We start from the raw sequence: 24,925 nt of genomic DNA on the forward strand, positions 1-24,925 counted from the left end.
CAGTATCCTAATAACATCAAGCTAAATATTAGAATAAATGAAATGTTCGAGGTAAAATTTTAAAATCTGACATAGAACCAGAAAGGAAAATGTGATTGAGAATGTGTAATGATTTGGTTCCTCCTTTGCCAGTATTTTCACCAAATTGCATAAGAATGAGGAAGCTTTTATTGCTTTTCTAGGTAATCTTTAGTTCTCTCCCTGAGGATTCAAGATAAAGTGTCCTTTTTTATAGCATCTTAACTTATCTGGGCAAGTTGAATATTTCACATGACTGACATATCTGACTGACATTATATCAGTAAGAGGTACTTATTGAAAAGAGTTATTGTGAATTTCTATTATGTCAGTTATTATTTGGAGATACAATACCTTTTTTTCCTTCAACCTGTCAACTTTTTTTTTTCATTGCTTTTCCACAGAGTTAATGGGCATCACTGAAAATTTTCATTCTGAATCTTAAATACAAGCTGTTTATGCCTCTTGGCTGAAAAGTGTTAATGCTGTGAAATTTGTTACATCTTATCACGTTTGTCAACAAATACAAATCATTTCATCAGGAAAAAACATAATTTCCTCAGAAGAAACATTGATTCTATAGATATCCTTGTTTTATTAGTACATTTTTAATAGTAGTTGCTATCCTCATAGGAACTATGATCTAAATAATTATTTTTATATTTTAGCATACTTTCTTATTGAAAGCAAGTTTATTTGTCCCAATTATGATTTCAATAAGATGAAAAATATTGAGCTGGAGTTGATATTTAATTTGTCCTGGTTAACCTTAAAGACATCTTTGATCTAACCATAAAATACAGAATATTAAAAATAAATGAACAAAAAATTAAGCAACCTTTAATTTTGAGGAAAACTTTCATTTATCAGTATAGCAATAAAATACCTCCAATTTAGCAGGTTTGAATGCTTTTATTTTTCTGCCTATTATGTTTGGTAAAAGTTGATCTCTGGTCTTCTGTAGAGGCTATTTCAACCTTTTGGAATGCAGTTCCCCTATTCATCACCTGGCCAAGTCCTATTCATTCTTTTTTTCTCCATTTTTTTATTTCAATAGAAAGTTTTTTGAAATTAATCCACATTAGGTCCCCCTGTGATGCACTTAGAGGTCACACATTTATTCTCATAGCATGATTATTTCTTTAGAACTTGCCTCTATTGCTCTTAAATAGACTGCATAATGGCAGGTTTCCTGTGAGTTTGCATGTGTGTGTCTGAGTAGAATGGTACTTCTGATATTAATTTACTTCACTATTGAGTATATACTACCCTAATCAAATATTTATCTTTTGGGTATGTTTAATTTCTTATTTTCCAACATTCATTCAGTCTTTTATTTATTCCGTTGATACTTATAATGAGTGTCTATTATACGCTAGGTACAATGCTTTATAATAGAAATTAGGGGGTTGAGATTTACTCAATAGTGAAAAGATTAAAATCTCAGATTAAAGTCTGAACAGAGTAGAAAGCAAAGCATAACTAGCAATATTATCTAATTGTTATGTTGGGGTATGCAAAACAGAGAAAAATATATATTCAAGTTTGGCTTCTAAGAGAAGGTGATGTAAAATTTATATAGAAATTAATTAGTTTGAAATATGGCAGAGCATGGAGAAAGTGATAAGAGTAATGAAGATATTACAGAAAGATTTGAATTATTGAAAGTAGTTCAGTATGACCTTAAGGCTTTTACTTTGGATATTCTCTCTAGCTGAAGTACTATTCCCTTCAGTAGACAAATGCTTGACTTCTTTAGCTTTTTGAGGCTTTTATGCAAATTTTATCTCCATAAACGCTTTCTGGACAACCTATTTAAACTTGCAATCTCACAGATCTCCTGATATCCCTTGTCCTGCATTGATATGAATATTTTAAACTCTATTCATTTGTGAACTTTACAAACAAGGTGTGTAGGTATGTGTACATACGTACATATACATTATGCCTATATGTACATATATATATGTGGCTTGCTTATATTCATTTGAAATTATGTTACTAATGTTCATACAATCTATTACAGGGAACTATTATTTACTTATTTTCACTGCTAAATATGATTCTATTTTAAAATATAACACAATTAAATTTTCATCCCCCTGTTATTGGGCATTTGCATTGTGTCCAGGTAAGAACAGAGATGTTATTTATCTTCCATTTTCTATCACTGAATCCACATGGGCCAGAGTAAATTTTTCACTTCCTAAGACTTGAATTCCTGATTCACATCATAGGATAAAGTTGTCTTTAAAATAATTAGAGACTTTTCAATGGCATTTTTGTAACAATTTATACTACCATTATTAATGTAAAAAAATGCTTGGTACTATTCTCAGTTTTCTTTTTCAGGTCGTTTTTCAACCAAAACTAAGGGCATAATTTGGAATCATGATTAAATCCACATATGCACCTTTGATAAGTTTAATAGTGTATTTATTTCAGATGTTTCAACCACTTTAAGTTGCAGATTTTCTTGAACTTTTTATGTGATGTTCATTTATCAAATAAGATGAAGTGATTCCTGATATACAACACCTTTTGAGGTTTTGAAGTTCACATATACGAACACTGTAACACAGTGCTGAGTGAAGAATTATGATCTTAATTGTTAGCTCAATCTCAAGCCAGAAATGTAGGGTGCCCAAATAAAAGCAATATGTCAGATTCCATTTTCAGACTGAAGAGCCCTCAGATTCAGATTTGTGGGTATTAGACAGCCAATAAAATAAAGGAAAAGAACATAATTAAACCATATAATCTGTGCTTTTGGATTCTGTTCCATTGGAGTTAGCAAGAAGCTAACTGCTTCATAATATAATCGATCTGAAAGTATCAACTTTGGTTGTAGTCTCCTCCAAAAAATCATAATTCTGGATGATGCTTATGTTTGAATCGCTGTTTGGAACAGTTTACCAGTGATCCATGAATTCTTGAAAAACATGCATCTGAAAATTGCTGCCTTAGAATTTTGTTCCTGTGCTTATTCTTGATAATAACTGTCAAGATCTTTATTGTTGAGGTTCAAGGGCTTTCTTTTCTGACATGTATTCTGAAGACATAATCTCGGGATCGTAAGTAAAACAAAGTTCTTTAGGAGGAGTCAAGTATCAAGTGATGATAACAAAGGGTGAATTATGTAAATTCTTTGCCATATTTTCTATATCCGCTTTCAACAGGGAGGAACATAGCATCAAAAGTGTTAATCCTAGAGGCATGAATTGGCTTGTCACAAATTCATAGCTGAGGAAAAAATAAGTTGATTCAAAAAAGTAGCTGATCTCATGGTCCACAAAAACATTAACACTTCTTTTGGGAAATAGAAGTTTTGGAGAATGCCTATTTTTAACTTATAATTCCATTTCTTCTTATTGTTTATTCTGAAGATTGGCATAATATTAATCATAACATTTCCAAGTAAATGGCAAGCTTCACAAAGATCTTAAATGATATTCTTAGTAAAATGTGTAGAAAGTCCCTGGTAAAAGGGGTGGATTTATCTAGGAGAAGATCATAAAATCAAGCAATTTATTAATATTTTTTGGTTGCTGTCATTAGAGTCAGAGATTTCCAGCAGAGAAAAGTTTCAGTCAATTTTACAAATGAGAAATTAGTACAAGAATATATTCAAGACTTCTGGGAAGATGGCCAAATAAAGTAGCTTAAGATTAGTCCTGCCCTACAGAAAAGTTAGAGAAAGGACAGGAGGGCTACAGAGGCGGCAATTCTGGAGACCAGTTAACCTGGGAGAGCCTTCTGTACCACATGCAGCAGCCCTGGTTGCAGACGCTGAGGAACTGAGAGGCAGAAACCTGGAGCCTGGTGCGGAGGTGCTGAGCCTGAGGAACCTGCAGGAGTGCACGGACAGGAGTGGGGGACTAGGAAGTAAGCCAGGCTGCATTCCTTGGGTACACTACCCTCACCAGCACAGCCCCATGACTGGTGACTCACCCCACACCCCAAGCACCCAAACCCCATTGCCCACTCCCATTCCCTGTGCTCCAGGTGCCCCCACACCACCAACCCCCAGTGCACATACCTGCCCCACGAGTAGCCCAACCCACCTTTCCTGCACCCCTCATGAGCACAGCTTCTCCCTCCCTGTTCCCTGCAGGCTGATGCAAGGGCATAAAAGTTGCGGGCACTAACATCCATACCCAGACTACCCCTGACCCCCGGCCATAGTGTCACTCAGCCTTACCCTGTCGACCCCTTGAGCTCTGTGCATCAGTTTATGGCAATCCTAGGTCCACACTTGTGTACGAACCCCCAATCACACCATTCAACTCTGGGAACCACACTTTACAGCAGTCCTAGAACCGTGCATGCACACAGTGCTCAGCCACACTTCCCAGCTCTGAGAAAGTGCTGACCTGCGCAGCCTGATCACATCTGCCTGTAATCCACAAAGGCACAATGCTGATCTGCTGCTACAGCTCTATGCATGCACACAAAAGACCCCATGCCTTAGACCAGCACACACCAAGGTTATGCCCACTCACAGGTTATGTGAGTGCACCTGCACAGTTTCATCCTCTTTGGTTGCTGGGCACCCATGCTCATAAGCATCAGTGTAACATCCCCAATCTGTGCTTATACCTGCCCTGAAACAGATCACCACACTGAGTGCCCCACCCCATGCCTTGATCCCTGCTGTACAGCTATCCTGCAAATCAAGGCCTTAGACTACTGAAAGAAATCAACTCCCAAAGTAAATCAATCAAGATATTTAGGTGCCATGAAGACAGCAGAAGATCACTCAGCATATCAAAATGTAGATAGATATAGCCCTGCCTAATTGCCAAATTAAAACACGAGAGGAGACACAGACATTGAAACAATGAATTAAAGTTGTTCATGCAACTCTGCTTAATAAAATAAGTGGGATAGCAAATGACATAAAGAAGATCAAAAAGACAGCAGAAGAGCATAAAGAGGAATTTGAAAGAATAAATAGAAAAGCAGATAACAGAGATTAAAGGCTTTGTTGACCAAATAAAAAACATACTAGAGGCATGCAGCACCAGATCTGAAGAGACAGAAGAAAGAATAAGTGATATAGAGGACAGAATAACTGACTTTGAAGACTCAAAACAACAAATGGTAAAAAATATGAAAAATTTAAATTGGATCCCAGGGAAATGATAGACAAAACAAAATGCACAAAGGTAAAAATCATCAGTGGCCCAGGAGAAGAGAGAAGTAAATGGCTAGCAAGAGTAGTTGAGGATATAATGGGGGAAAACTTTCCAACCCTCATGAAGGACATAAATATACAAGTCAAAGAAGCCCAACAAACTCCAAACAGTATAAATCCAAATAGGACTCCCCCAAGACACATAATAATTGGTCTGTCAACTGTTGAAGAGAAGCAGAAAATATTGAAAGTTGCAAGAGAAAAACAATCTACTACATAAAAGGAAAACCAAATAAGACTGAGTTCAGACTACTCAACTAGCACCTGCAGGCGAGAAGGCAGTGCATGATATATTCAAGATCCTGAAAGAGAAAGACTTCAAGGCAAGAATTCCATATCCAGCTGTATTACTTAGGGTTCTCTAGAGAAATAGAATCAACAGGGAACACATGCAAACATAAAATTTATAAAAGTGTCTCATGTGACCGCGGAAATGCAGAGTCTAAAATCCACAGGACAGGCTGTGAAGTCAACGACTCTGATAGGGTGTGGACAAACTACACAGGAAAGGCTCGCCAGCAGAAGCAGGAATAGAGCCTGTCTCTTCTGAATCCTCCTTAAAAGGCTTCCCGTGATTAGATTAAGCATCACTTATTGTAGAAGACACTCCCCTTTGGCTGATTACAAATGTCAGCTGTGGATGCAGCTGACATGATCATGATCTAATTCTATGAAGTGTCCTCATTGCAACAGAAAGGCCAGCACTTGCCCAACCAGACAAACAGGTACCACAACTTGGCCAAGTTGACACATGTCCCTGACCATGACAGTCCACCCCTTGTCAACTTGGCAGCTATATATATCACCTCAAACCATACAAAATTTCTAAATAAAAACAATAAAACACACACATTTTTTTCTTTTACCTGACAATACACCACTGCCTTACAAATAACTGGAAACACATTAAATCTCTCCAGAATAGGGCGCAAATCCGCGGGTAACATTCATTCTTAAACTTGGTATCTTACAATTTAAATAGTATAACCTGAAGAAAACAGCATTATAGTCCTTGTTTCTGTAACTGATCAGATGGTCGAAGTTCATATTTATCACTACCTTCTTCCACTACCCATTCCATGTTTCCTTTACCCTCAGCAAGCACTTCATCTGGCTGTGGTTCTTTGCCTGATCGGGTGAACCAAACCTTCATTTCTGAAGTTTCATAACTATTGGTAGTCCTGCCTAGATGGGGTTATTGCAATTTTCCATTGACCATAACCACAGGGCATGGTAATACTAAAGATGCCCTAGGGGATAGCCTATATTCCAAGAAAACTCTTCTTTACCTCCATTATGTAGTTGTAGTCCTACTTCCGATAGTCAGGGTCAATTACCCCAGACAATAATGTAATCCCCCTCTTGGCTTGCTGATCCAGTGGCATAAGTAGCCGAAAGTGAACAGGTGGCAGTCTTAGATTCCAGTTCAATGGAATCATTGTTGTTTCTCCTGGAGGAAGCACTCCTCATTTTGGAGCTAAAACCTGTAGACCAGCAGAGCTCAGGGTCGCAAGGACAGGAAGCAAAAATTTTCCTAGTGGATCACTACAGGTAATAGTGAGTGGTACCTCTCCCATTTCCACTCCTTGGTTCCTGGACCCATGGATCCTGGCTATGGGAGACACAATACCGTACAGTGGATGCTGATTCAGAGCATATACAGCTTCCTGGAGAACATTACCACAGTCTTTCAAGGTATTGCCACCTAGGTGGCACTGTAATTGAGTTTTCAAAAGGTCATTTCACTGTTCTATCAATCCAGCTGCTTCTGGATGATGGGGAACATAGTAAGACCAGAGAATTCTATGAGTATGTGCCCATTCCTGCACTTCATTTGCTGTGAAGTGTGTTCCTTGATCAGAAGCAATGCTATGTGGAATACCATGAAGATGGATAAGGCATTTTGCAAGCCCATAGATGGTAGTTTTGACAGAAACATTGTGTTCAGGGAAAGCAAATCCATATCCAGGGTATGTGTCTATTCCAGTTAGAACAAATTGTTGCCCCTTCCATGAAGGGAGTGGTCCAATGTAATCAACCTGCCACCATGTAGCTGACTGGTCACCTCGGGGAATGGTGCCGTATCAGGGGCTGAGTGTGGGTCTTTGTTGCTGGCAGATTGGGCACTCAGCAGTGGCTGTAGCCAAGTCAGCCTTAGTGAGTGGAAGTCCATGTTGCTGAGCCGATGCATAACATCCATCCCTACCACCATGACTACTGTTTCATGATCCCATTGGACAATGACAAGAGTTGCTGGGGAAAGAGGCTGACTGGTATCCACAGAATGGGTCATATTGTCCACTTGATTATTAAAATCTTCCTCTGCTAAATTCACCCTCTGGTGCGCATTCACATGGGACACAAATATCTTCATGTTTTTAGCCCACTCAGAAAGGTCTATCCACATACTTTTTCCCCAGAACTGTTTGTCACCGATTTTCCAATTATGGTCTTTCCAAGTCCCTGACCATCCAGCCAAACCATTAGCAACAGCCCATGAGTCAGTATACAAACACACCTCCGGCCACTTCTCCTTCCAAGCAAAATGAACAACCAGGTGCACTGCTCGAAGTTCTGCCCACTGGGAGGATTTCTCCTCACCACTGTCCTTCAAGGACACCCCAGAAAGGGGTTGTAGTGCTTCAGCTGTCCATTTTCAGATGTACCTATATATCATGCTGAACCATCTATAAACCAGTTCCGAGTTTTCTCTTCCTCAGTCAGTTCACTGTAAGGAACTCCCCAAGAGGCCATAGCTCTGGTCTGGGAAAGAGAAGGTAATGTGGCAGGAGTGGAGACCATGGGCATTCGGACCACTTCTTTATGTAACTTACTTGTGCCTTCGGGACCTGCTCTGGCTCTATTTCGTATAGATCATTTACAATAGAGTGCTACTGTGCACACCCAACTTTATGGCTTGGTGGGTCAGAAAACATCCAGCTCATGATAGGCAACTCAGGTCTCATGGTAACTTGGTGGCCCATAGTTAAGCATTCAGTTTCTACTAAGGCCCAGAAGCAGGCCAAAACTTGTTTCTCAAAAGGAGAGTAGTTATCTGCAGCAGATGGTAAGGCTTTGCTCCAAAATCCTAAGGGTCTGCATTGTGATTCTCCATAGGTGCCTGCCAAAGACTCCAGACAGACTCTCTATTTGCCACTGACACTCTAGCATCATTGGATCTGCTGGATCATATGGCCTAAGTGGCAGAGTAGCTTGTACAGCAGCCTGAATCAGTCACAGAGCCTCCTCTTGTTCAGGTCCCCACTCAAAATTAGCAGCTTTTCTGGTCACTTGATAAATTGGCTGGAGTAGCACACCCAAATGAGGAATATGTTGTCACCAAAATCCAAAAAGACTAACTAGGCATTGTGCCTCTTTTTTATAATAGGAGGGGCCAGATGCAGCAACTTATCCTTCACCTAAGAAGGAATATCTTGACATGCCCCACACCACTGGACACCAAGAAGTTTCACTGGTGGAAGGCCCCTGAATATTTGTTGGATTTATCTCCCATCCTCTGACATGCAAATGCCTTACCACTAAATCTAGAGTAGTTGCTACTTCTTGCTCACTAGGTCCAATCAACATGATATCATCAATATAATGGACCACTGTGATGTCTTCTGGGAAGCAGAAATGATCAAGGTCTCTGTGGACAACATTATGGCATAGGGCTGGAGAATTGATATACCCCTGAGGTAGGATAGTGAAAGTATATTGCTGACCTTGCCAGCTGTAAGCAAACTGATTCTGGTGGTCCTTACTAATAGCTATTGAGAAAAAAGTATTTGCCAGATCAATAGCTGCATACCAGGTACCTGGGGATGTATTGATTTGCTCAAGCAATGATACCATATCTGGAACAGCAGCTACAATTGGAGTACTACCTGGTTGAGTTTATGATAATCCACTGTCATCCTCCAAGACCCATCTGTTTTCTGCACAGGCCAAATAGGAGAGTTGAATGGAGATGTGGTGGGAGTCACCATCCCTGCATCCTTCAAGTCCTTAAGAATGGCAGTAATCTCTGCAATCCTTCCAGGAATCTGGTATTGCTTCCGATTTACTATTTTGTTTTGTAGGGGCAGTTCTAGTGGCTTCCACTTGGCCTTCCCCATCATAATAGCCCTCACTACACAAGTTAGAGAGCCAATGTGGGAGTTCTGCCAGTTACTCAGTATGTCTATACCAATTATACATTCTGGAACTAGGGAAATAACTACAGGATGGGTCTGGGAGCCCACTGGACCCACTGTGAGATAGACCTGAGCTAAAACTCCATTGATCACCTGGCCTCCATAAGACCTTACTCTGACTGATGGTCCAGAGTGACGTTTTGGGTCCCATGGAATTAATGTCACTTCTAAATAAGTGTCTAACAATCCCTGAGATATCTGATCATTTCCTTTTCCCCAGTGCACAGTTACCCTGGTCAAAGGCCATTGGTCTCCTTGGGGAAGGTTTGTAGGAAGATTAACAGTATAAAATTGTGGCAGTTTAACAGAATTCTTCCCTAAAGGGACCTGGCTTCCTCTTCATTCAAGGGGCTCTGGGTCTCTAAACTTTCAAGTCTGGAAATTGATTAAGGGGCCTTGACTCTGTGTTTTTGTAATTCAGGTTAGACTTCTGTTCACTTGACCTAGAACTCTTTTGTTTATACAGCTTGAACAAGAATTTAGTAGGTTGTCCTTCTATTGTATTTCTAGGTACCACATGGTTTTTACTAGCCAATGCCACAAATCTCTGCATGACATATAATTTTGGTGCCTGCTTTGAGTTTGCTGTCTATTATAATAGCCACGTTGACCCTGTCTTTGGCAATTAAGTGCTGCCACCTGGCTTCTGCCAAATCGGGATCCTGTCATCCCCATTGTGTTTAAGGTTTCCAGCTCAGTGACAGCAGTTCCTACAGCAATATCTTCCCTACAGAGAAATACAACCACAGAGCTCTTTAGGGATGATGGTGCTAGTCTCACAAATTCATTTCTTACTGTTCTTGTAAAAGGTGCATCCTCAGGACATTCCTGGGGTGTAAGAGCAGGCTTTGCATGATAGATCCACTCTAACATTCCAATCTCTCTAAGGCTCTGAATCCCCTCATCTACTTTATACCAGGGCAGTTCTGGCATATCAAATTCAGGTAATGTTGGCCATCTTTTGATCCATGTGTCAACCATCCATCCAAACAAACTGTTAATACCTTTTCTAACCCCTTGAGCTATAACATTGAATGCAGAATCTCTGCTTAGTGGGCCCATATCAATAAATTCAGCCTGATCCAGCCTTATATTCCTCCCACCATTATCCCACACCCTTAAAATAAGTTATCACACATGTTCCCCTGATTTCTATCTATACAAATTGGAAAATTCACACAGTTCTTTTGCAGTATAACATACCTCCTCATGTGTGAGACTCTGTACCTCACCTTTAGGGGACTGTTGGGACTTTAATCTAGTTATAGGTCTGGAAGAAATGAGGGATGGTGGGGGTGGGTCATGAAAAGAATTAGAAATATCTTCCAACCCATTTGATTCAGGGCTTTCATTTGTAGTTTCATTGGTGAAACAGGATTAATCACTCTAGGGCTAATCCCTTCAGGAGGAGGTTGGGTGGCCAACTCCTTAAGGCAGGCTGGAGATGGGGCAGTTATGTCCTTAGGGCAAACTATTATAGGGACATCTAGAGAAGTCTCAGCATGATCTAGGGTTTCAACCTCACGCCCGATATCATTATCAATCTATATGTTACCATCCCATTTTTCAGGGTCCCACTCCTTTCCAATCAATGCCTTCAGTTTAATGGCAGACACCATGCAAGGCTGAGATTTCAGTTTACGTTGTAAAGTTGCTACTCCAAGAATAATATTCTGAGTCTGATTTTCAGGGAACTCAAGTCTATGGTTACAGGAAATAAGATTTTCCTTCAGGATACTCATAGAAACATCTATATCTTTCAGACGGCACTTAAGCTTCTCGTTGAAGCCTTAAGCCCATCCCTTTCACCCCTTAATGTAGGCAGTGTACCTAACAACAACCAACCAACATCTCTATACCTCTTATTTCTACAAAACTCTGTAAAGGTGTCAAAAATATTCTCCCCCAGAGCCTGGCTTCATACAAGCAAAGCATTAGGAGAATCAAACTGTGATATTTTGACTATCTCTTTGCCAACTCACTCCATGGATTGGGATTGTCATTCTGATTATGAGAATCAGAGTCCTTTGTGCCTTTGAGTCCAGTCAGAGTAGAAAACCTTTCATAAAAACCCATTTTTAAGATTCTGTATCTTAAGAACCACTTCTGATATCAAGATGTATTAGTTAGGGCTCTCTAGAGAAACAGAATCAACAGGGAACAGTAGCAAACATAACATTTATAAAAGTGTCTCACGTGTCCCCAGGAATGCAGAGTCCAAAATCCACAGGGCAGTCTGTGAAGCCAATGACTCCGATGGGGTCTGGACAAATTTCACAGGAGAGGCTCACCAGCTGAAGCAGGAGTAGAGCCTGCCTCTTCTGAATTCTCCTTAAAAGGCTTCCCATGATTAGATTAAGCATCACTCATTGCAGAAGACACTCCCCTTTAGCTGATTACAAATGAAATCAGCTGTGGATGCAGCTGACATGATCATGATCTAATTCTATGAAGTGTCCTCATTACAACAGACAGGCCAGTGCTTTCCCAACCAGACAAACAGGTACCACAATTTAGCCAAGTTGACACATGTCCCTGACCATGACACCAGTCAAATTGTCCTTCAAAACTGAGGGAGAGATTAAAGTTTTCACAGACAAAGATGTCCTTAAGGAATTTGTCAACAAGAGACTGGACCTACAAGAAATACTAAAAGGCGTCCTGACAGCTGAAAAAAAAAGATAGCAGAGGGTAGTCTGGAGTAGGGCACATAATCTAAGAGTACCACTAAGGGTAATCTAAAGAAAACAAAAAGAGGAGTCGGCAGTTATCTGGGCGGCGGAATGCTCACAAAGTGGCAGAAGAGAGAAAAGGCAAAATAGATTCACTTCCTCTCCAAGGTAGAGAACCCTGACGTCCTGTCCAATCATGGCATCAAGTTCAAAGTCCAGGATCTCTGAGTGATGCAAGGGTATACTTGGTGGTCTGTTCACGAAGAGATGATGGATAGTAGTCTCTACATCAGGTCAAGATATTATTCCTGACTTCCGGAGAAGATGGCGGCTTAGTAAGACACGCGGATCTTAATTTCTCCTCCAGAACAGCTACTAGGGGAGTAGAAATGATACAGAACAGCCCCCAAAGCCATGACAGAGATAAAAAAGACAGCGTACCCCATCCTGGAACGGCTGGCTGGCTGAGAGAACCCGCTCTGGTGAGATTGCCGAGGGGCGCAGGCTTCACCGGGCAGGGCAGGAAGCGGCCGGAGACACTCCCTTCCCCCTTCCCGGGCTGGCTGGGAGAATTGGACAGGCGGTCCCCTCAAACCGCGGTGGCTGGCGCCCACACCATGCGCAGCCCCCCGGACCAACTGAGAGAATTGGATCGGAAATCCCCAGGCCATGGAGAACGGAGGGGGGGGGGGCCCTTCTAAACCCGTGACTCCCTGGGAACGGTGCACTCACCCAGGCAGGGCGCTGCGGCTGGTGCCCTCCTGCCACGCTTGGCGCCCAAGGCTGACTAGGAAATTAGGACGGGTGCTTTCCCGGGCTGCGGAGGCCAGCGACCCTCTCCACGTTCGGACCCTGGGCCGGCTGGCACTTTTCCAAGCCGCTTCGGCTAGCGAACCTCCCGGACGGCGAGAGTTTTCCAAATTTAAGGACCCACAGCACCTTTTACTGGTGGGACACGCAGAAAAACGTGGGCCACGAGCGCCACCTACTGGGCAGGATAAGAAAAACAAAACCCAGAAATTTCACAGGAAAATCTTCCAAACTTTTGGATCCAACACCCAGGGAAAGCTGTCTAAATGCACAGATGCCAACAGAAGATAACGGATCACGCTAAAAAAATTGAAAATATGGCCCAGTCAAAGGAACAAACCAATAGTTCAAATGAGATACAGGAGCTGAGAAAACTAATGCTGAATATAAGAACAGAAATGGAAAACCTCTTCAAAAACGAAATCGATAAATTGAGGGAGGACATGAAGAAGACATGGGCTGAACATAAAGAAGAAATAGAAAAACTGAAAAAACAAATCACAGAACTTATGGAAGTGAAGGACAAAGTAGAAAACATGGATAAAACAATGGATACCTACAATGATAGATTCAATGAGACAGAAGATAGAATTAGTGATTTGGAGGATGGAACATCTGAATTCCAAAAAGAAACAGAAACTATCGGGAAAAGAACGGAAAAATTTGAACAGGGTATCAGGGAACTCAAGGACAATATGAACCGCACAACTATACGTGTTGTGGGTGTCCCAGAAGGAGAAGAGAAGGGAAAAGGAGGAGAAAAACTAATGGAAGAAATTATCACTGAAAATTTCCCAACTCTTATGAAAGACCTAAAATTACAGATACAAGAAGTGCAGTACACCCCAAAGAGATTAGACCCAAATAGGCCTTCGCCAAGACACCTAGAATGTCAGAGGTCAAAGAGAAAGAGAGGATCTTGAAAGCAGCAAGAGAAAAACAATCCATCACATACAAGGGAAACCCAATAAGACTATGTGTAGATTTCTCAGCAGAAACCATGGAAGCTAGAAGACAGTGGGATGATATATTTAAATTACTAAAAGAGAAAAACTGCCAACCAAGACTCCTATATCCAGCAAAATTGTCCTTCAAAAATGAGGGAGAAATCAAAACCTTCTCAGACAAAAAGTCACTGAGAGAATTTGTCATCAATAGACCAGCTCTGCAAGAAATACTAAAGGGAGCACTAGAGTCAGAAATAAAAAGACAGAAGAGAGAGGTATGGAGAAGAGTGTAGAAAGAAGGAAAATCAGATATGATATATATAATACAAAAGGCAAAATGGTAGAGGAAAATATTATCCAAACAGTAATAACACTAAATTTTAATGGACTGAATTCCCCAATCAAAAGGCACAGACTGGCAGAATGGATTAAAAAACACGATCCTTCTATATGCTGTCTATAGGAAACACATCTTAGACCCAAAGATAAACATAGGTTGAAAGTGAAAGGTTGGGAAAAGATATTTCATGCAAATAACAACCCGAAAATATCAGGAGTGGCAACACTAATATCCAACAAGTTAGACTTCAAATGTAAAACAGTTAAAAGAGACAAAGAAGGATACCATATACTAATAAAAGGAACAATTAAACAAGAAGACATAACAATCATAAATATTTATGCACCGAACCAGAATGCCCCAAAATACGTGAGGAATACACTGCAAACACTGAAAAGGGAAATAGACACATACACCATAATAGTTGGAGACTTCAATGCCCCACTCTCATCAATGGACAGAACATCTAGACAGAGGATCAATAAAGAAATAGAGAATCTGAATATTACTATAAAGGAGCTAGACTTAACAGACATTTATAGGACATTACATCCCACAACAGCAGGATATACCTTTTTCTCAAGTGCTCATGGATCATTCTCAAAGATAGACCTTATGCTGGGTCACAAAGCAAGTCTTAACAAATTTAAAAAGATTGAAATCATACACAACACTTTCTCGGATCATAAAGGAATGAAGTTGGAAATCAATAATAGGTGAAGTGCCAGAAAATTCACAAATATGTGGAGGCTCAACAACACACTCTTAAACAACAAGTGGGTCAAAGAAGAAATTGCAAGAGAAATTAGTAAATACATCGAGGCGAATGAAAATGAAAACACAACATATCAAAACTTATGGGATGCAGCAAAGGCAGTGCTAAGAGGGAAATTTATTGCCCTAAATGCCTATATCAGAAAAGAAGAAAAGGCAAAAATGCAGGAATTTCCTGTTCACTTGGAAGAACTGGAGAAAGAACAGCAAACTAATCCCAAAGCAAGCAAAAGGAAAGAAATAACAAAGATCAGAGCAGAAATAAATGAAATTGAAAACATGAAAACAATAGAGAAAATCAATAAGGCCAGAAGTTGGTTCTATGAGAAAATCAATAAGATTAATGGGCCCTTTTCAAGATTGACAAAAAGCAGAAGAGAGAGGATGCAAATAAATAAGATCAGAAATGGAAGAGGAGACATAACTACTGACCTCACAGAAATAAAGGAGGTAATAACAGGATACTATGAACAACTTTATGCTAATAAATACAACAATTTAGATGAAATGGACGGGTTCCTGGAAAGACATGAACAACCAACTTTGACTCAAGAAGACATAGATGACCTCAACAAACCAATCACAAGTAAAGAAATTGAATCAGTCATTCAAAAGCTTCCTAAAAAGAAAAGTCCAGGACCAGATGGCTTCACATGTGAATTCTACCAAACATTCCAGAAAGAATTAGTACCAACTCTCCTCAAACTCTTCAAAAAAATTGAAGTGGAGGGAGAACTACCTAATTCATTCTATGAAGCCAACATCACTCTCATACCAAAACCAGGCAAAGATATTACAAAAAAAGAAAACTACAGGCCAATCTCTCTAATGAATATAGATGCAAAAATCCTCAATAAAATTCTAGCAAATCGTATCCAACAACACATTAAAAGAATTATACATCATGACCAAGTAGGATTCATCCCAGGTATGCAAGGATGGTTCAACATAAGAAAATCAATAAATGTAATACACCATATCAACAAATCAAAGCAGAAAAATCACATGATCATCTCAATTGATGCAGAGAAGGCATTTGACAAGATTCAACATCCTTTCCTGTTGAAAACACTTCAAAGGATAGGAATACAAGGGAACCTCCTTAAAATGATAGAGGGAATATATGAAAAACCCACAGCTAATATCATCCTCAATGGGGAAAAATTGAAAACGTTCCCCCTAAGATCAGGAACAAGACAAGGATGTCCACTATCACCACTATTATTCAACATTGTGTTGGAGGTTCTAGCCAGAGCAATTAGACAAGAAAAAGAAATACAAGGCATCAAAATAGGAAAGGAAGAAGTAAAACTATCACTGTTTGCAGACGATATGATACTATACATCAAAAACCCGGAAAAATCCACAACAAAACTACTAGAGCTAATAAATGAGTACAGCAAAGTAGCAGGTTACAAGATCAGTATTCAAAAATCTGTAGCATTTCTATACACTAGCAATGAAGAAGCGGAGGGAGAAATCAAGAAACGAATCCCATTTACAATTGCAACTAAAAGAATAAAATACCAAGGAATAAATTTAACTAAAGAGACAAAAAACCTATATAAAGAAAACTACAAAATCTGCTAAAGGAAATCACAGAAGACCTAAATAGATGGAAGGGCATACCGTGTTCATGGATTGGAAGACTAAATATAGTTAAGATGTCAATCCTACCTAAATTGATTTACAGATTCAATGCAATACCAATCAAAATCCCAACAACTTATTTTTCAGAAATGGAAAAACCAATAAGCAAATTTATCTGGAAGGGCAGGGTACCCCGAATTGCTAAAAACATCTTGAGGAAAAAAAACGAAGCTGGAGGTCTCACGCTGCCTGACTTTAAGGCATATTATGAAGCCACAGTGGTCAAAACAGCATGGTATTGGCATAAAGATAGATATATCGACCAATGGAATCGGATAGAGTGCTCAGATATAGACCCTCTCATCTATGGACATTTGATCTTTGATAAGGCAGTCAAGCCAACTCATCTGGGACAGAACAGTCTCTTCAATAAATGGTGCCTAGATAACTGGATATCCATATGCAAAAGAATGAAAGAAGACCCATATCTCACACCCTACACAAAAGTTAACTCAAAATGGAGCAAAGATCTAAACATTAGGTCTTAGACCATAAAACAGTTAGAGGAAAATGTTGGGAGATATCTTATGAATCTTACAATTGGAGGCAGTTTTATGGACCTTAAACCTAAAGCAAGAGCACTGAAGAAGGAAATAAATAAATGGGAGCTCCTCAAAATTAAACACTTTTGTGCATCAAAGAACTTCATCAAGAAAGTAGAAAGACAGCCTACACAATGGGAGACTATATTTGGAAATGACATATCAGATAATGGTCTAGTATCCAGAATTTATAAAGAGATTGTTCAACTCAACAACAAAAAGACAGCCAACCCAATTACAAAATGGTAAAAAGAGTTGAACAGACACCTAACAGAAGAGGAAATACAAATGGCCAAAAGGCACATGAAGAGACTCTGAATGTCCCTGGCCATTAGAGAAATGCAAATCAAAACCACAATGAGATATCATCTCACACCCACCAGAATGGCCATTATCAACAAAACAGAAAATGACTAGTGCTGGAGAGGATGCGGAGAAAGAGGCACAGTTATCCACTGTTGGTGGGAATGTCAAATGGTGCAACCACTGTGGAAGGCATTTTGGCGGTTCCTCAAAAAGCTGAATATAGAATTGCCATACGACCCAGCAATACCATTGCTAGATATCTATTCAGAGGACTTAAGGGCAAAGACACAAACGGACATTTGCACACCAATGTTTATAGCAGCATTATTTACAATTGCAAAGAGATGGAAACAGCCAAAATCTCCATCAACAGAAGAGTGGCTAAACAAACTGTGGTATATATATACGATGGAATATTATGCAGCTTTAAGACAGGATAAACTTATGTAGCATGTAATAACATGGATGGACCTAGAGAACATTATGCTGTGTGAGTCTAGCCAAAAACTAAAGAACAAATACTGTATGGTCCCACTGATGTGACGGACATTCGAGAATAAATTTGGAATATGTCATTGGTAACAGAGTCCAGCAGGAGTTAGAAACAGGGTAAGACAATGGGCAATTGGAGCTGAAGGGATACAGACTGTACAACAGGACTAGATACAAAAACTCAAAAATGGACAGCACAGGGCGGGCCGCGGTGGCTCAGCGGGCAAAGTGCTTGCCTGCTATGCCGGAGGACCTCGGTTCGATTCCCGGCCCCAGCCCATGTAACAAAAACAAAGAAACAAAATACAATAAAAACAAGAAAATGTTTAAAGATGTTTCCCTTTCTTCCTTCCTTCCTTCCTTCTATCCTTCCTTCCTTCTCTCTGTCTTTCCTTTTTAAAAAAAAAAAAAAAAAAAATGGACAGCACAATAATACCAAATTGTAAAGTAATCATGTTAAAACACTGAATGAAGCTGCATTGAGCTATAGGTTTTTGTTTTGCTTTGTTTTGTTTTGTTTTTACTATTATTACTTTTATTTTTTTCTCTATATTAACATTCTATATCTTTTTCGGTTGTGTTGCTAGTTCTTCTAAACTGATGCAAATGTACTAAGAAACGATGATCATGCATCTATGTGATGATGTTAAGAATTACTGATTGCATATGTAGAATGGTATGATTTCTAAATGTTGGGTTAATTTCTTTTTTTCCGTTAAATAAAAAAAAGAGAGAGAGAAGGGGTAATTGGAACTGAAGGGATACAGACTGTGCAACAGGACTGGATATAAAAACGTGGAAATGGACAGCACAATACTACTTAATTTTAATGCAATTATGTTAAAACATTGAATGAAGCTGCATGTGAGGTATAGGTTTTTTTTCTCTCTCTATTATCGTTTTAATTCTTATTCTGTTGTCTTTTTATTTCTTTTTCTAAATCGATGCAAATGTACTAAGAAATGATGAATATGCAACTATGTGATGATATTAAGAATTACTGACTGTACATGTAGAATGGAATGATTTCTAAATGTTCTGTTAATTTTTTTAATTAATAAAAAAATAAATAAATAAAAAAGAAAACAAAAAGAAAGAGGGAAAAGAATATATAAATCTGACAGATAAAATAAAAAAGTTAAGCTAGTAGATTCCAAAAACGCCTTTTCAGTAATAACTTTGAAAGTTACCAGACTAAATTTAACAATTAAAAGATATAGATTGGCAAAATGGATTAAGAAATATAATCCAGCTACATGCTATTTACAAGAGAGTTATCTTAGACACAAGGATACAAATAGACTGAAAATGAAATGTTGGAAAAAGATTTTCCACTGAAGTTGAAACCTAAAGAAAGCAGGAGTAACTATACTAATATTGGACAAAACAGACTTTAAATGTAAAGACATCATAAGAGACAAAGAAGAACACCATATACTTATTAAAGTGTCAATTCACCATGAAGATATAACAATCATAAATGTTTATGCTTCCAATCAAGGAGCTCCAAAGTTAATGAGACAGACATTGACAAAACTAAAGAAAGCAATAGATAGCTCAAAAATAATATTAGGTGGCTTCAGTACACCACTCTCCTCTATAGATAGAACAACCAGACAGAAGATCAACAAGGAAATAGAGAAGTTAAGTAACTTGATAAATGAATTAGACATAGCAGACATATATAGGTCATTGCGCCCCAAAGTACACATATATACATTCTTCTCTAGTGCTCATGGAACATTCTCCTGGATAGATTATATGCTGGGGTACAAAACGGGTCTTTATAAATTTAAAAATATTCAAATTATTCAAAGCACTTTCTCTGATCACAGTGGGATGAAGCTGGATCTCAATAACCACCAAAGAAAGAGAAAATTCACAAATATATGGAGATTAAATAACACACTCTTAAACAACCAATGGTCAAAGAAGAAATCAGTAGAAAAATCAGTAACTATCTGGAGATGAATAAAAATGAGAATACAACTATGAGCACTTGTGAGATGCAGAAAAAGCTGTGCTGAGAACAAAATTTATTGCCCTAGATGCCTATACTAAAAAACAAGAAAGAGCAGAAACTGAGGTCTTAGCAACACACCTGGAGGAACTTGAGAAAGAACAGTAAACTATCCTGAAAGCAACTAGAAGAAGAGAAATAACAAAGATTAAAGCAGAGATAAATGAAGAGAGAACAAAAGGACATTAGAAAGAATCAATAAAAACAAAAGTTGGTTCTTTGAGAAAATCAATAAAATTGATGGTCCACTAGCAAGACTGACAAAGAAAAAAAGAGAGAGGATGCAAATAAGCAAAATCAAAAATGAAAAGAGATGAGTTACCACAGATACTAAAGAAATAAAAGAAACCTTAAGAGGATACTATGAACAACTATACACCAACAAACTAGGCAACTTAGATGAAATGGACAAATTCCTGGAGGCACACAAACAAGCTACACTGACTTAGTAAGAAATGGAAGATCTCAACAAACCAATTACAAGTAAAGCGATTCAATCAGTCATCATAAATATTTATACAAGGAAAAGCTCAGGGCCAGATGTCTTCTCAGGGGAATTTTATCAAACATTCCAAAAAGAACTAACACCAATCCTGCTCAAACATTTCCAAATAATTGAGGAGAAAGGAACTGTACCTAACTCACTTTATAAAGCTGATATCATTTTAATACCAAAACTGGGTAAAGATGCTATAAGAAAGGAAAATTACAGGTCAATCTCCCTAATGAGCATAGATGCAAAAATTCCCAATAAAATACTAACAAATAGAATCCAAGAACATATTAAAAGAATTATATACCACGAACAAGTGGAGTTTATGCCAGGAATGCAAGGATGGTTCAATACAAGAAAATCAATTACTGTAATAAAGCACAGTAACAAATTGAAAGGGAAAAATCACATGATCATCTCAATTGATGCTGAAAAAACAGTCAACAAAATTCAGTATCCTTTTCTGATAAAAACAAAAGTTAGGAATCAAAGGTAATTATCTCAGTATGATAAAGGGAATATATGAAAAACTGATAGCCAACATTGTACTAAATACACAGGGACTGAAAGCTTTTCCCCTAAAATCAGGAATAAGGCAAGGATGTCCACTGTCACCACTACTATTCAACATTGTGACAGAATTTCTAGCTAGACCAATCAGGCAGGACAAAGAAATAAAAAGCATCCAAATTGGAAAGGAAGAAGTAAAACTCTTGTTTTTTGCAGATGATATGATACTATACTTGGAAGATCCTGAGAAATTACAGAAAAGTTACTTGAGTTAATCAACAAATTCAGTAAGGTGGCAGGATACAAATTAATAAGCAAAAATCAGTAATATTTCTGTATACAAGCAATGACCTAGCTATAAAGTCAATTTAGGAAAAAAAATTCCACTCAAAGTAGCAAATAAAAGAATCAAGTACTTAGGAATGAACTTAACATAAAGGACTTGTGCACAGAAAACTGTATAACATTGCTAAAAGAAATCAAAGAAGAACTAGATAGGTGGAAAGACATTTCCTGCTCATAGATAGGAAGGCTAAATGTAGTTAAGATCTCAATTCTCCCCAAGTTGATTTACAGATTCAACACAGTACAAATCAAAATTCCAACAACCTACTTTGAAGATTTGGAAAAGTTAATTACCAAATTCTGGAAGGGAAAGAGACCCCAAATAGCTAAAAGCATCCTATAAAAGAAGAAGGATGTAGGAGGATTAATGCTCCCTGACTTTAAAACCTATTACAAAGATATAGTGGTCAAAACAGCATGGTAGTGGCACAAAGATAGAAGCATTGATCAATGGAGTCAAATCTAGAGTGCAGAAATAGACCACCAAATCTATGGTCAACTGATTTTTGACAAGGTTCCCAAATCCTCTGAACTAGGACAAAATAGTCTTTTCAATAATTGGGCATGGAAGAAGTGGATGTTAATAGACAAAAGACTGAAAGAGGACCCCTACCTTACCTCCACACAAAAATTAAGTGAAAGTGGATCAAACACCTAGATATAAAAACTAGGAACAAAAAGCTTCTAGAAGAAAATGAAGGGAAACATCATCAAGACATAGTAATAGGGGGTAGCTTCCTAAACTTTACACTCAAAGTATAAGCAACAAAAGAAAAATAGATAATTGAGAACTCTTCAAAATCAAATGCTTCTGCACTTTCAAAAAGGTGAAGAGGCAGCCAACTCAATGGGTGAAAATATTTGGAAATCACATATTGGACAAAGGTTTGATTTCCTGTGTATACAAAGAAATCATACAACTCAACAACATAAGAACAAATAGCCCAATTATAAAATGGGCTAAAGATATGAATAGGCATTTTTCTGAAGAGCAAATGCAGATGACTCAAAAGCATATGAAGAGATGCTCATTTTCATTGACTATAAAGGAAATGCAGATCAAGAGTACAATGAAATACCACCTCACAGCTATAAGAATGGCTGCTATTAAACAAACAGCAAACTCAAACTGTAAATGTTCGAGTGGATGTGGAGAAACTGGGACACTTATGCACTGCTGATGGGAATGTATAATAGTGCAGCCACTATGGAAGACTATTTGGCAGTTCTTTAGGAAACTAAATATCGAGTTGCCCTATGACTCAGCCATACCACTACCTGGTATAAACCCAGAAGAGCTGAAAGCAGCAACACAGACATTTGCACACTGATGTTCATAGCAGCATTATTCACAATCACCAAAAGATGGAAACAAAACAAATGCCCATCAACAGACAAGTGCATCAACAAAATGTGATATACATATGATAGAATATTATGCAGCAATAAGATAAAATGACATCCTGAAGCACATGATAAAATGGATAATGGATAAAAGCCTTGAGGACATAATTTTGAGTGAAATTAGCCAGTCACAAAAGGATAGATACTGTGTGATTCTACTTTTATGACCAGCATAATGGTATAATCAAAGGCTTATAATAAAGAATAAAGGGGACTTAGAGATACATAGAAGGTAGAGATGGGTGAATGATTAGCTAATGAGGTTGAACTCCAATGTAAGGGAATGTTCTCTAGTGGGTCTATAAGTAATATTACCATTTTGAAGATGAACAAGATCGAAAGGAGTTGTATAGATCTACATGTCCCACTGATTAACACGAGAAATATGAATTAGTTCTCACAAGAATTACTTCAAAGATATGATTCTTGTACAAAGAGTGTTTAAGTCCAGGGTACCAGGGAAAAACTGCTATTGCATGCTATGAGCTATGCTCAAAAGGAAACTATCAGCCCTACCACAGCAGCAGCAGAGGTAAATAATAGGGGGAGGGACAAGAGTTAAGAGAAGGTTTCGATTTTCTATTGGGTGAAGGTGTGTTTCTTGATTTTGTTTCTCTTGGTAACAATGAAATTATCTAAAATTGAGAATGTTGATGGACTGTAGTCTTTGGGCATCTACATAATGTCCATGGAATGCAAGTGGCTGAAGGATGAAGTAATGGAGTAGATTGGCGAAAGATGGTGTATATTATGAGCGAAAGTTGTGCTGCTACAAAAATGAAAAAGATCATGAGCCATGCAACAATGTGAATGAACATGTGGGACATTTGGTGAGACAGAATAAGCCAGAAAAAAAAAAAAGAACAAGCATGGTATGGTCACTTTTAGAAAATGCTTACAAGAAAACAGGGGCCTTTTTCCTGTAAGCTTTTAAGTCTGGAATGGTGACTATTATTTCTGGATTTTGAGAGGCTTTTTATATATATAACCTGATATTTAGCAATAAGAATGAAGACAAACAGGTGGGGTAAAAGTAATTCAGAACATAGGGATAAGGAAGCAGTGTCTATATTTTGGAACCACACATACTCTTTGAGATCAATGGAAGAAAGGTTTATTTGGTCTGGAACTGAAATTTTCTGTAATGCATAATCTAATTCAACCTATTTGTATAACTCATTTGAACAATTGAAACACAGGGAGCACAGAATAAGAAAGAGATCCTTTAATCCTGTATAGATTATTGTAATGCCTGGATACATCCTAGAGTATATTAAGCAGATAATCAAAAAGTATTGGCAAAGTCCCCTGAGGGATGGGAGAAAAAATATGGAACTATTAAACCTTATCATGAGGGAATCCCTGATACTGTGTCAAACTTTACAGACACCCAAATCAATAGGCCATGCCCTCAATCATGAGGCTTACTCTTGTGAAGTTTCTGTAGGTAGCGGAAGCTTAGACTACTCATAGGCATGCCTAAGAGTTCCTTCTGGAGGACCTCTTTTGTTGCTCAGATGTGGTCTCAGTTTCTCTAAGCCCAACTCTGCAAGTGGAGTCATTGCCTGCCCCCTTACGTAGGACATGACATCCAGAGGTGAACTTCTCCCTGGTGATATGAGAGATGACTCCCAGGGATGAATCCAGACCTGGTATCATGTGATCAACAATTCCATTCTGACCGAAAGGGGGAAAAGAAGTATAATTAATAAAGTATCAGTGGCAGAGAGAAATTCAAGTACAGTTGAGAGGCTACTCTGGAGGTTTCCCTTACACAAGCTTCAGTTAGACCTTGCTACCTATCATAACCTGCCAACCCCCAACCAGGGCTATTCCAGCCAATCCTAAAGAGCACCTAGAGCAGTATATAAGATTCACAAGTGTTCCATGCACTAGAGTTTTCCAGAAACCTACAACCTCCAGATGGGTCTCTGATACAGATAAGTCCTGAAACCTAGTCCCTCCAGAACATGAGATAGTTCCATCTCCCTACCCTATATTATTGACAGGCTTTTCCAATATGAAAAATGTAGAATGGCCACAGCCCAAACATCCCTAAAGAGAGGGATGGAAAGATCAAAGGTGATGGTGTAGTAATACAGAAAAAATAGGATTTAACAAATGAAAATGAATGCTGAATCATTAAATTGATATTTCTTTTAGCCTCCAGTATTTTAGAATTGACAGGGTTAAAAACCTAAAATTGTGG

The sequence above is a fragment of the Tamandua tetradactyla genome, chromosome 2, assembly GCF_023851605.1.
Source record: "Tamandua tetradactyla isolate mTamTet1 chromosome 2, mTamTet1.pri, whole genome shotgun sequence".
NCBI lineage: Eukaryota > Metazoa > Chordata > Mammalia > Pilosa > Myrmecophagidae > Tamandua > Tamandua tetradactyla.